Source organism: Salvelinus namaycush, chromosome 15, assembly GCF_016432855.1.
Source record: "Salvelinus namaycush isolate Seneca chromosome 15, SaNama_1.0, whole genome shotgun sequence".
Taxonomy (NCBI): domain Eukaryota; kingdom Metazoa; phylum Chordata; class Actinopteri; order Salmoniformes; family Salmonidae; genus Salvelinus; species Salvelinus namaycush.
In genome coordinates, this window is record NC_052321.1 from 3814989 (window position 1) to 3827914 (window position 12926).

Below are 12926 nucleotides of genomic sequence, written 5' to 3' on the forward strand. Positions count from 1 at the left end.
GCCAGAGCACAGCAGGGACTCCTGGGTATCTCTTCAGTAGCATGATGGATAGAGAGGGGGGGAGGAGGGGGAGGCATCCTCACCCGTTGGACACTCTTTTACTATGGTATTGGCTGGAACAGTCCAGTGAAGCATTCACTATTTTAAATCTAAATGTGGACAATGTAATGTCCCAGAGGTAGTGGCAACAATCTCCCTTTGAACTGGTTTGCTTGTCCCGTTGCCTTCAAAAAATAATGGGTATTTCACATATCATTGTCTTTCACAAACCACATTCAACCTTTTCTATATGTCTGTAAGAAAGACATCTGTAAATACACGCAGGACAGGAGGTGTACAGATCACACTCCACATGCAACTTCCTATCAGCAGTTTGTTTTGGACCGAGGTGCAGTAAGTTACAGTTAACTGCGGATTTCATTGTGTTACGTGAGATAGCATGACGGCCGTCAGCCCTGACAGTTCATCACCGTCGCTTTAGAATGTTATCTGTCGGAAGACAATGCTTCTGATTTCACGAACGGAAGATTTCCTTGAGTATGCCATTGAGGAGAAGTTTAAATCAAATTGACCTCTGACCTATAACAGAACGATGGTCCATGTATATTGATTTTCATGTTTTATCAGGTTAAGTGCTGTTTCTCTATAAGGAAATTATTCCATGTTTGAAAGCCAATGGTTGTGTCCCAAATGGCACCCTCTTCCCTATATAGTTCACTACTTTTTTCTTTTACCTGGGCCCATAGTGCTCTGATTAAAAGTCATTTTATTTTACTAGGCAAGTCAGTTAAGAACAAATTATTTTTTAACAACGAGGGTCTACCCCGGCCAAACCCTTACGACACTGGGCCAATTGTGCACCGCCCAACTGTGATACAGTCTGGAATCGAACCAGGGACTGTAGTGACACCTCTAGCACTGAGATGCAGTGCCTTAGACCACTGTGCCACGCAGGAGCCCAATGTGCTCTGTAGGGAATAGGATGTCATTAGGGACACGTACAAAGACTTTGTTTAAATATACCTATTTTTGTCAGCATGGTAAATAATCAGTGTCTACCATTTTAGGCTCTCCAAGCTTATCTTCAGTGCGCTATATTTCTTGACAATTCACATGTTTAGGGCTTGTACTTGACCTCGCACTTTGTTTGTTTTTGTAATATAGCGTGCCAATGTCATGCAACTACAGTTTCATATAGCTACGACAGCACTCACACACCTGCTGCATAATGATACCACTTGTTGGGCAGAACACAATCATCCATTGTCTATGGTCTATAAAACAAACCCCCTCACACATGTTTTGGTTTGGGGGAGGTGGGGTGAGCTGTCTGTGCTCCCTTAGTCTGTGTCCATGATGTCAGAATGTCATACACACAGATTCAAATAGGGCCCTATATTCAGACTTGAGATAAGTTGACTTAAAAATAAAAAATGCTGACTTAAGTCCATGTTCTCTGAATCGGGCCGATATAGCCTATGGTGTCTCTATGGTCACACATTTAGCCTGGAACAGAATTGACTACCGGGGATGAGATTAAGAGTAAGTCACTGGGTAGTTTAGTAGACATGGGCTGGCTGGGTGAGTAGGTTGTGATTGGCTGGCTAGGTGAGTAGGTTGTGATTGGCTGGCTAGGTGAGTAGGTTGTGATTGGCTGGCTAGGTGAGTAGGTTGTGATTGGCTGGCTAGGTGAGTAGGTTGTGATGGGCTGGCTAGGTGAGTAGGTTGTGATGGGCTGGCTGGGTGAGTAGGTTGTGACTGGCTGGCTAGGTGAGTAGGTTGTGATTGGCTGGCTGGGTGAGTAGGTTGTGATTCGCTGGCTGGGTGAGTAGGTTGTGATTGGCTGGCTAGGTGAGTAGGTTGTGATTGGCTGGCTAGGTGAGTAGGTTGTGATTGGCTGGCTAGGTGAGTAGGTTGTGATGGGCTGGCTGGGTGAGTAGGTTGTGACTGGCTGGCTAGGTGAGTAGGTTGTGATTGGCTGGCTGGGTGAGTAGGTTGTGATGGGCTGGCTAGGTGAGTAGATTGTGATTGGCTGGCTAGGTGAGTAGGTTGTGATGGGCTGGCTAGATGAGTAGGTTGTGATTGGCTGGCTAGATGAGTAGGTTGTGGCTGGCTAGGTGAGTAGGTTGTGATGGGCTGGCTAGGTGAGTAGGTTGTGATGGGCTGGCTAGGTGAGTAGGTTGTGATTGGCTGGCTAGGTGAGTAGGTTGTGATGGGCTGGCTGGGTGAGTAGGTTGTGATTGGCTGGCTGGGTGAGTAGGTTGTGATGGGCTGGCTAGGTGAGTAGGTTGTGATGGGCTGGCTAGGTGAGTAGGTTGTGATGGGCTGGCTAGATGAGTAGGTTGTGATGGGCTGGCTAGGTGAGTAGGTTGTGATGGGCTGGCTAGGTGAGTAGGTTGTGATGGGCTGGCTAGGTGAGTAGGTTGTGATGGGCTGGCTAGGTGAGTAGGTTGTGATGGGCTGGCTGGGTGAGTAGGTTGTGATGGGCTGGCTAGGTGAGTAGGTTGTGATGGGCTGGCTAGGTGAGTAGGTTGTGATGGGCTGGCTGGGTGAGTAGGTTGTGATGGGCTGGCTAGGTGAGTAGGTTGTGATGGGCTGGCTGGGTGAGTAGGTTGTGATTGGCTGGCTAGATGAGTAGGTTGTGATGGGCTGGCTAGGTGAGTAGGTTGTGATGGGCTGGCTGGGTGAGTAGATTGTGATGGGCTGGCTGGGTGAGTAGATTGTGATGGGCTGGCTGGGTGAGTAGGTTGTGATTGGCTGGCTAGATGAGTAGGTTGTGATGGGCTGGCTGGGTGAGTAGGTTGTGATTGGCTGGCTAGGTGAGTAGGTTGTGATGGGCTGGCTAGATGAGTAGGTTGTGATGGGCTGGCTGGGTGAGTAGGTTGTGATTGGCTGGCTAGGTGAGTAGGTTGTGATGGGCTGGCTGGGTGAGTAGGTTGTGATTGGCTGGCTAGATGAGTAGGTTGTGATGGGCTGGCTGGGTGAGTAGGTTGTGATTGGCTGGCTAGGTGAGTGGGTTGTGATGGGCTGGCTAGGTGAGTAGGTTGTGATTGGCTGGCTAGGTGAGTAGGTTGTGATGGGCTGGCTAGGTGAGTAGGTTGTGATGGGCTGGCTGGGTGAGTAGATTGTGATGGGCTGGCTAGGTGAGTAGGTTGTGATGGGCTGGCTGGGTGAGTAGATTGTGATGGGCTGGCTGGGTGAGTAGATTGTGATGGGCTGGCTAGGTGAGTGGGTTGTGATTGGCTGGCTAGGTGAGTAGGTTGTGATGGGCTGGCTGGGTGAGTAGGTTGTGATTGGCTGGCTGGGTGAGTAGGTTGTGATGGGCTGGCTAGGTGAGTAGGTTGTGATTGGCTGGCTGGGTGAGTAGGTTGTGATGGGCTGGCTAGGTGAGTAGGTTGTGATGGGCTGGCTAGGTGAGTAGGTTGTGATGGGCTGGCTAGGTGAGTAGGTTGTGATTGGCTGGCTAGGTGAGTGGGTTGTGATGGGCTGGCTAGGTGAGTAGGTTGTGATGGGCTGGCTGGGTGAGTAGATTGTGATTGGCTGACTAGGTGAGTAGGTTGTGATGGGCTGGCTAGGTGAGTAGGTTGTGATTGGCTGGCTAGGTGAGTGGGTTGTGATGGGCTGGCTAGGTGAGTAGGTTGTGATGGGCTGGCTAGATGAGTAGGTTGTGATTGGCTGGCTAGGTGAGTGGGTTGTGATTGGCTGGCTAGGTGAGTAGATTGTGATTGGCTGGCTAGGTGAGTGGGTTGTGATTGGCTGGCTAGGTGAGTAGGTTGTGATGGGCTGGCTAGGTGAGTAGATTGTGATTGGCTGGCTAGGTGAGTGGGTTGTGATTGGCTGGCTAGGTGAGTAGGTTGTGATGGGCTGGCTAGGTGAGTAGGTTGTGATTGGCTGGCTAGGTGAGTAGGTTGTGACTGGCTGGCTAGGTGAGTAGGTTGTGATGGGCTGGCTAGGTGAGTAGGTTGTGATTGGCTGGCTAGGTGAGTAGGTTGTGATGGGCTGGCTGGGTGAGTAGGTTGTGATGGGCTGGCTGGGTGAGTAGGTTGTGATTGGCTGGCTAGGTGAGTAGGTTGTGATTGGCTGGCTGGGTGAGTAGGTTGTGATTGGCTGGCTGGGTGAGTAGGTTGTGATTGGCTGGCTGGGTGAGTAGGTTGTGATTGGCTGGCTAGGTGAGTAGGTTGTGATTGGCTGGCTAGGTGAGTAGGTTGTGATGGGCTGGCTAGGTGAGTAGGTTGTGATTGGCTGGCTGGGTGAGTAGGTTGTGATTGGCTGGCTGGGTGAGTAGGTTGTGATTGGCTGGCTAGGTGAGTAGGTTGTGATTGGCTGGCTAGATGAGTAGGTTGTGATGGGCTGGCTAGGTGAGTAGGTTGTGATGGGCTGGCTAGATGAGTAGGTTGTGATTGGCTGGCTAGGTGAGTAGGTTGTGATTGGCTGGCTAGGTGAGTAGGTTGTGATGGGCTGGCTAGATGAGTAGGTTGTGATTGGCTGGCTAGGTGAGTAGGTTGTGATTGGCTGGCTAGGTGAGTAGGTTGTGATGGGCTGGCTAGGTGAGTAGGTTGTGATTGGCTGGCTAGGTGAGTAGGTTGTGATGGGCTGGCTGGGTGAGTAGGTTGTGACTGGCTGGCTAGGTGAGTAGATTGTGATGGGCTGGCTAGATGAGTAGGTTGTGATGGGCTGGCTAGGTGAGTAGGTTGTGATGGGCTGGCTAGGTGAGTAGGTTGTGGCTGGCTAGATGAGTAGGTTGTGGCTGGCTAGGTGAGTGGGTTGTGATTGGCTGGCTAGGTGAGTAGGTTGTGGCTGGCTAGATGAGTAGGTTGTGGCTGGCTGGGTGAGTAGGTTGTGACTGGCTGGCTAGGTGAGTAGGTTGTGATTGGCTGGCTGGGTGAGTAGGTTGTGATGGGCTGGCTAGGTGAGTAGGTTGTGATTGGCTGGCTGGGTGAGTAGGTTGTGACTGGCTGGCTAGGTGAGTAGGTTGAGTAGGTTGTGATTGGCTGGCTAGGTGAGTAGGTTGTGATGGGCTGGCTAGGTGAGTAGGTTGTGATGGGCTGGCTAGATGAGTAGGTTGTGATGGGCTGGCTGGGTGAGTAGGTTGTGATTGGCTGGCTAGGTGAGTAGGTTGTGATTGGCTGGCTAGGTGAGTAGGTTGTGATTGGCTGGCTAGGTGAGTAGGTTGTGATGGGCTGGCTAGGTGAGTAGGTTGTGATTGGCTGGCTAGGTGAGTAGGTTGTGATTGGCTGGCTAGGTGAGTAGGTTGTGATTGGCTGGCTAGGTGAGTGGGTTGTGATGGGCTGGCTAGGTGAGTAGGTTGTGATGGGCTGGCTAGGTGAGTAGGTTGTGATGGGCTGGCTAGGTGAGTAGGTTGTGATGGGCTGACTAGGTGAGTAGGTTGTGATGGGCTGGCTAGGTGAGTAGATTGTGATTGGCTGGCTAGGTGAGTGGGTTGTGATGGGCTGGCTAGGTGAGTAGGTTGTGATGGGCTGGCTAGATGAGTAGGTTGTGATTGGCTGGCTAGGTGAGTGGGTTGTGATTGGCTGGCTAGGTGAGTAGATTGTGATTGGCTGGCTAGGTGAGTGGGTTGTGATTGGCTGGCTAGGTGAGTAGGTTGTGATGGGCTGGCTAGGTGAGTAGATTGTGATTGGCTGGCTAGGTGAGTGGGTTGTGATTGGCTGGCTAGGTGAGTAGGTTGTGATGGGCTGGCTAGGTGAGTAGGTTGTGATGGGCTGGCTAGGTGAGTAGGTTGTGATTGGCTGGCTAGGTGAGTAGGTTGTGACTGGCTGGCTAGGTGAGTAGGTTGTGACTGGCTGGCTAGGTGAGTAGGTTGTGATGGGCTGGCTAGGTGAGTAGGTTGTGATTGGCTGGCTAGGTGAGTAGGTTGTGATGGGCTGGCTGGGTGAGTAGGTTGTGATGGGCTGGCTGGGTGAGTAGGTTGTGATTGGCTGGCTAGGTGAGTAGGTTGTGATTGGCTGGCTGGGTGAGTAGGTTGTGATTGGCTGGCTGGGTGAGTAGGTTGTGATTGGCTGGCTGGGTGAGTAGGTTGTGATTGGCTGGCTAGGTGAGTAGGTTGTGATTGGCTGGCTAGGTGAGTAGGTTGTGATGGGCTGGCTAGGTGAGTAGGTTGTGATTGGCTGGCTGGGTGAGTAGGTTGTGATTGGCTGGCTGGGTGAGTAGGTTGTGATTGGCTGGCTAGGTGAGTAGGTTGTGATTGGCTGGCTAGATGAGTAGGTTGTGATGGGCTGGCTAGGTGAGTAGGTTGTGATGGGCTGGCTAGATGAGTAGGTTGTGATTGGCTGGCTAGGTGAGTAGGTTGTGATTGGCTGGCTAGGTGAGTAGGTTGTGATGGGCTGGCTAGGTGAGTAGGTTGTGATTGGCTGGCTAGGTGAGTAGGTTGTGATGGGCTGGCTGGGTGAGTAGGTTGTGACTGGCTGGCTAGGTGAGTAGATTGTGATGGGCTGGCTAGATGAGTAGGTTGTGATGGGCTGGCTAGGTGAGTAGGTTGTGATGGGCTGGCTAGGTGAGTAGGTTGTGGCTGGCTAGATGAGTAGGTTGTGGCTGGCTAGGTGAGTGGGTTGTGATTGGCTGGCTAGGTGAGTAGGTTGTGGCTGGCTAGATGAGTAGGTTGTGGCTGGCTGGGTGAGTAGGTTGTGACTGGCTGGCTAGGTGAGTAGGTTGTGATTGGCTGGCTGGGTGAGTAGGTTGTGATGGGCTGGCTAGGTGAGTAGGTTGTGATTGGCTGGCTGGGTGAGTAGGTTGTGACTGGCTGGCTAGGTGAGTAGGTTGAGTAGGTTGTGATTGGCTGGCTAGGTGAGTAGGTTGTGATGGGCTGGCTAGGTGAGTAGGTTGTGATGGGCTGGCTAGATGAGTAGGTTGTGATGGGCTGGCTGGGTGAGTAGGTTGTGATTGGCTGGCTAGGTGAGTAGGTTGTGATTGGCTGGCTAGGTGAGTAGGTTGTGATTGGCTGGCTAGGTGAGTAGGTTGTGATGGGCTGGCTAGGTGAGTAGGTTGTGATTGGCTGGCTAGGTGAGTAGGTTGTGATTGGCTGGCTAGGTGAGTAGGTTGTGATTGGCTGGCTAGGTGAGTGGGTTGTGATGGGCTGGCTAGGTGAGTAGGTTGTGATGGGCTGGCTAGGTGAGTAGGTTGTGATGGGCTGGCTAGGTGAGTAGGTTGTGATGGGCTGGCTAGGTGAGTAGGTTGTGATGGGCTGGCTAGATGAGTAGGTTGTGATTGGCTGGGTGAGTAGGTTGTGGCTGGCTGGGTGAGTAGGTTGTGACTGGCTGGCTAGGTGAGTAGGTTGTGATGGGCTGGCTAGGTGAGTAGGTTGTGATTGGCTGGCTGGGTGAGTAGGTTGTGATGGGCTGGCTAGGTGAGTAGGTTGTGATTGGCTGGCTAGGTGAGTAGGTTGTGATTGGCTGGCTAGGTGAGTAGGTTGTGATGGGCTGGCTAGGTGAGTAGGTTGTGATTGGCTGGCTAGGTGAGTAGGTTGTGACTGGCTGGCTAGGTGAGTAGGTTGTGATGGGCTGGCTAGGTGAGTAGGTTGTGATTGGCTGGCTAGGTGAGTAGGTTGTGATGGGCTGGCTGGGTGAGTAGATTGTGATTGGCTGGCTAGGTGAGTAGGTTGTGACTGGCTGGCTAGGTGAGTAGGTTGTGATGGGCTGGCTAGGTGAGTAGGTTGTGATTGGCTGGCTAGGTGAGTAGGTTGTGATGGGCTGGCTGGGTGAGTAGATTGTGATTGGCTGGCTAGGTGAGTAGGTTGTGATGGGCTGGCTTAGTTAGAGGTAGACAGAGAAATGTAAAACATTATAAACAGTTTCACTACAGTTGTCTGCTTCTTGAACAGTTTGGTAAATAAATGATGATCTTTTAAACTGGATAATGAGGGCTGGGGGGGAATAGATGTAGTAGATAGTGAGGTAATAGATGTTAGTAGATAGTGAGGGCTGGGGGAATAGATGTAGTAGATAGTGAGGTAATAGATGTTAGTAGATAGTGAGGGCTGGGGGTAAGAGATGTTAGTAGATAGTGAGGTAATAGATGTTAGGAGATAATGAGGGCTAGGGGGAATAGATGTAGTAGATAGTGAGGTAATAGATGTTAGTAGATAGTGAGGTAATAGATGTTAGTAGATAGTGAGGTAATAGATGTTAGTAGATAGTGAGGGCTGGGGGAATAGATGTTAGTAGATAGTGAGGTAATAGATGTTAGTAGATTGTGACGGCTGGGTGGAATAGATGTTAGTCCATTGTACAGAAAGAAGAGTGAGACCATTCCCAGCTAGCACATAACGGTCTGAGAACCATATGTTTCTTAGATCTTGGTGAGAGTGTTGTCTTGTCCTAGTTATTTCGCATAAGACCTTCCCACAGTGTTCTGGGAATGGTGCAGGATATCCAGCTAGCACATAACCAGAACCCTATTTTCCTATGTATGAATGTCATTAAATCAGCATAACATTATTATATTTTTTGTACCTCTTTTTCGTGGTATCCAATTGGTAGTTACAGTCTTGTCCCATCGCTGCAACTCCCGTACGGACTCGGGAGAGGCGAAGGTCGAGAGCCGTGTGTCCTCCGAAACACAACCCAGACAAGCCTCACTGCTTCTTGACACACTGCTCGCTTAACCCGAAAAGCCAGCCGCACCAATGTGTTGGAGGAAACACTGTATACCTGTGGCGACCGTGTCAGCGTGCATTGCGCCCCGCACGCCACAGGAGTTGCTAGTGCGCGATGGGACAAGAACATCCCTGCCCGCCAAACCTCCCCTAACCCGGACGACAATTGTGCGCCGCCAGAGCCTGGACTCAAACCACTGCGCCAGTTGGGAGGCCCAGCATAACATTTTCTACGGGTTTCCTCATGATTCTATTTAAACTTATGTTCTCAGAACGTTTCCATAAAAAACACAATAAAACATTAGTAACGTTCAAAGTACATTATAAGAATGTTATTTAAAAACCTATACATTCCGTTCTCTGCGTCAACAAAACTCTCTCCTCTATCTTGTTAAGTGTGTTCAGGGGTGTTGGCCGCGCCCACTAATTAGCCACACCTGATCTTAATGAGTGCTTGTTTGTTTTGAAATGGGGTCTGTTTGAATACACTCAAATTAACAGCTTTGTAGAGTTAAAAAAACATGGCATGCTAGCTCCATCCTTGTGGCGCAGTGGACTAATTCCACGGATAGACAATAGAAAATCATAGGTTAAAATCTCACTGATGCCGTGCCACAACAAAAACAGTTAACCTAAGCTAGCAGTATTATTAAAAGTCTTATTGAAACATGTTGTCAGAACGTTATTTAATTACCTTCAAATAACCTAAAATGTCCATTCTCATAAGGTTAATAAAACCTCCCAGGAAAACTTTCAGGGAACCATAGTAAAACGTTCTCAGAACCTCCCTGGAACCATAGTAAAACATTCTCAGAACCTCCCTGGAACCACAGTAAAACATTCTCAGAACCTCCCTGGAACCATAGTAAAACATTCTCAGAACCTCCCTGGAACCATAGTGAAACGTTCTCAGAACCTCCCTGGAACCATAGTAAAACGTTCTCAGAACCTCCCTGGAACCATAAAAATGTACATTCCCAGAACAGGCAAAAATGTCACTTCCGTTCTCAGAACGTTTAAAAAAACGTTCCGTTTTACAGGTCATGAAACGTTCCCAGAACCAATGGGAAATCAAAAACGTAGGTACCCACAACTTTTCCAAGGAACCAAATGTGCTAGCTGGGATGTTGTTGGTTCACATTGAATGGTATAGCAGTGGAAGATTCAGAATCAGAATGAGTTCTAGAAGTACTGTACTGGTCATTAATCTGGGAAACCTGGTTTGAGAAATATCTTCCCCTCCCCTTCTTACTAGGCTGGTCCCAGATCCATCTGTGCGGTCTTATCAACTCCCATGGTCAATGTCATGCCACTGTGACAATGACCATAGGCGTCTATCTGTCTATCTGCACTACTGCATGGTAAAGGACCAGAGGGGTGTACGACAACACAGGATCAATGAGTTAACCAGGGACTTTGATAAACAAACAAATAACTGTGGATTTCCTTGATTCAAAGAAAATCTAATACAGTATGTGTTTTTGGTTGTTGAGTCAGTTAGGAAGATAACCTTGAAATGGGTATAGTCTAAGAAATATAAAGTATATTTTAAATTATTCAGGCAAGTTATCTGGCTAACTCCTTGATTCTGCTGTGCGGTATACCCTTCTGAAAAGCCACACTGTCTCCCAAACAGCTTGTACTCGTTAACCAGTAGTGGTTGTGTTATTGTTGGGAACGCTTTTTCGTGTTTTTGCAAACAATATATCAGTGGGCTTGGTGGACTGTTAAAATGTGTAGATTGTGTTAAATTTGATAAGAAAACAACTATTCATGTGTATTACTACAGTTGAAGGATCATCAATGAAAGTTATTGTATACGCAAAAATATAAACAGCTTATTTTTCGGGGGGCAATTTAGTTGTTTCTATGTTTTATGTAACCTGTAAGGTTGTTATGGTTACGTGTCAAGCAGGATGTCTATAAAAAGTCTGACCAAAGAGGTTTGTACTGTAACAATCTCCCAGAGAGAGCCATGAACACGCTAGCCCTGGTCTGAGTCCAAAATGGCCCCCTATTCCCTTTATAGTGCACTACTTTTGACCAGGGTCCATAGGATTCGGGTGCCATTTGGGACGGACCCAGACAAACACACAGCAGCATCAAAGTGGTTTCTTCCTCATGGTCTTCCACACTACAGTATAATGTAACGTCACCATTCACAACAAGTCATCGTCATCATTTTTTATTAAAATGGGAGAAAAACCGTCTCTGTTGTCTGAGCTTCAATATAGACAGTGATTGAATAATGAAAGGAGAACGTCAAATGTCCTGCTGCACATCTGGGCCCGTGCCTGAAACAGGAAGGGGAGGAACTGCAACCTGCAGGCTGCAATGAAACCAGGATCATCTCCTAACTAGGATTAAATTATTTATTGATAGTTGCTTTTCCAAAAGCCAATAATAACAAGAACAGAATAGTAAATGACAACAGCCAATAAGAGGTTTGTGTGAATCGTTTGAGGAGTAGCTATATAGTTGGGGGTTTTGAAGGAAAAAAGTCAAATTTTTAGGCCCTCTTCACAGGCTTGAAACTAATATTATAAATTTTTTCACAGCAGATTGTGTTTGTCCTGGATCTGCACTCCATAAAGGGTTAAATACCAGCCGTACGGCGACGTCATTCTGAACCGATGGGTTGGAGCTAGCCGTACGGTGACGTCATTTTGAACCGATGGGTTGGTACGGTGACGTCATTCAGAACCGAGGGGTTGGAGCTAGCCGTACGGTGACGTCATTCTGACCCGATGGGTTGGAGCTAGCCGTACGGCGACGTCATTCTGAACCGAGGGGTTGGAGCTAGCCGTACGGTGACGTCATTCTGAACCGAGGGGTTGGAGCTAGCCGTACGGTGACTTCATTCTGAACCGAGGGGTTGGAGCTAGCCGTACGGTGACTTCATTCTGAACCGAGGGGTTGGAGCTAGCCGTACGGTGACGTCATTCTGAACCGAGGGGTTGGAGCTAGCCGTACGGTGACGTCATTCTGAACCGAGGGGTTGGTACGGTGACGTCATTCTGAACCGAGGGGTTGGTACGGTGACGTCATTCTGAACCGAGGGGTTGGTACGGTGACGTCATTCTGAACCGAGGGGTTGGTACGGTGACGTCATTCTGAACCGAGGGGTTGGTACGGTGACGTCATTCTGAACCGAGGGGTTGGTACGGTGACGTCATTCTGAACCGAGGGGTTGGTACGGTGACGTCATTCTGAACCGATGAGTTGGAGCTAGCCGTACGGGGACGTCATTCTGAACCGATGGGTTGGAGCTAGCTGTACGGTGACGTCATTTTGAACCGATGGGTTGGTACGGTGACGTCATTCAGAACCGATGGGTTGGAGCTAGCCGTACGGTGACTTCATTCTGAACCGATGGGTTGGAGCTAGCCGTACGGTGACTTCATTCTGAACCGATGGGTTGGAGCTAGCCGTACGGTGACTTCATTCTGAACCGAGGGGTTGGAGCTAGCCGTACGGTGACGTCATTCTGAACCGATGGGTTGGAGCTAGCCGTACGGTGACGTCATTCTGAACCGATGGGTTGGAGCTAGCCGTACGGTGACGTCATTATGAACCGATGGGATGGTACTGTGACGTCATTCTGAACCGATGGGTTGGAGCTAGCCGTACGGGGACGTCATTCTGAACCGATGGGTTGGAGCTAGCCGTACGGTGACGTCATTTTGAACCGATGGGTTGGTACGGTGACGTCATTCAGAACCGATGGGTTGGAGCTAGCCGTACGGTGACTTCATTCTGAACCGATGGGTTGGAGCTAGCCGTACGGTGACGTCATTCTGAACCGAGGGGTTGGAGCTAGCCGTACGGTGACGTCATTCTGAACCGAGGGGTTGGAGCTAGCCGTACGGTGACGTCATTCTGAACCGAGGGGTTGGAGCTAGCCGTACGGTGACTTCATTCTGAACCGAGGGGTTGGAGCTAGCCGTACAGTGACGTAATTCTGAACCGATGGGTTGGAGCTAGCCGTACGGAGACGTCATTCTGAACCGATGGGTTGGAGCTAGCCGTACGGTGACGTCATTCTGAACCGATGGGTTGGAGCTAGCCGTAGGGTGACGTCATCCTGAACCGAGGGGTTGGTACGGTGACGTCATTCTGAACCGATGGGTTGGAGCTAGCCGTACGGGGACGTCATTCTGAACCGATGGGTTGGGAGCTAGCCGTACGGTGACGTCATTCTGAACCGATGGGTTGGAGCTAGCCGTACGGTGACGTCATTTTGAACCGATGGGTTGGTACGGTGACGTCATTCAGAACCGAGGGGTTGGAGCTAGCCGTACGGTGACGTCATTCTGAC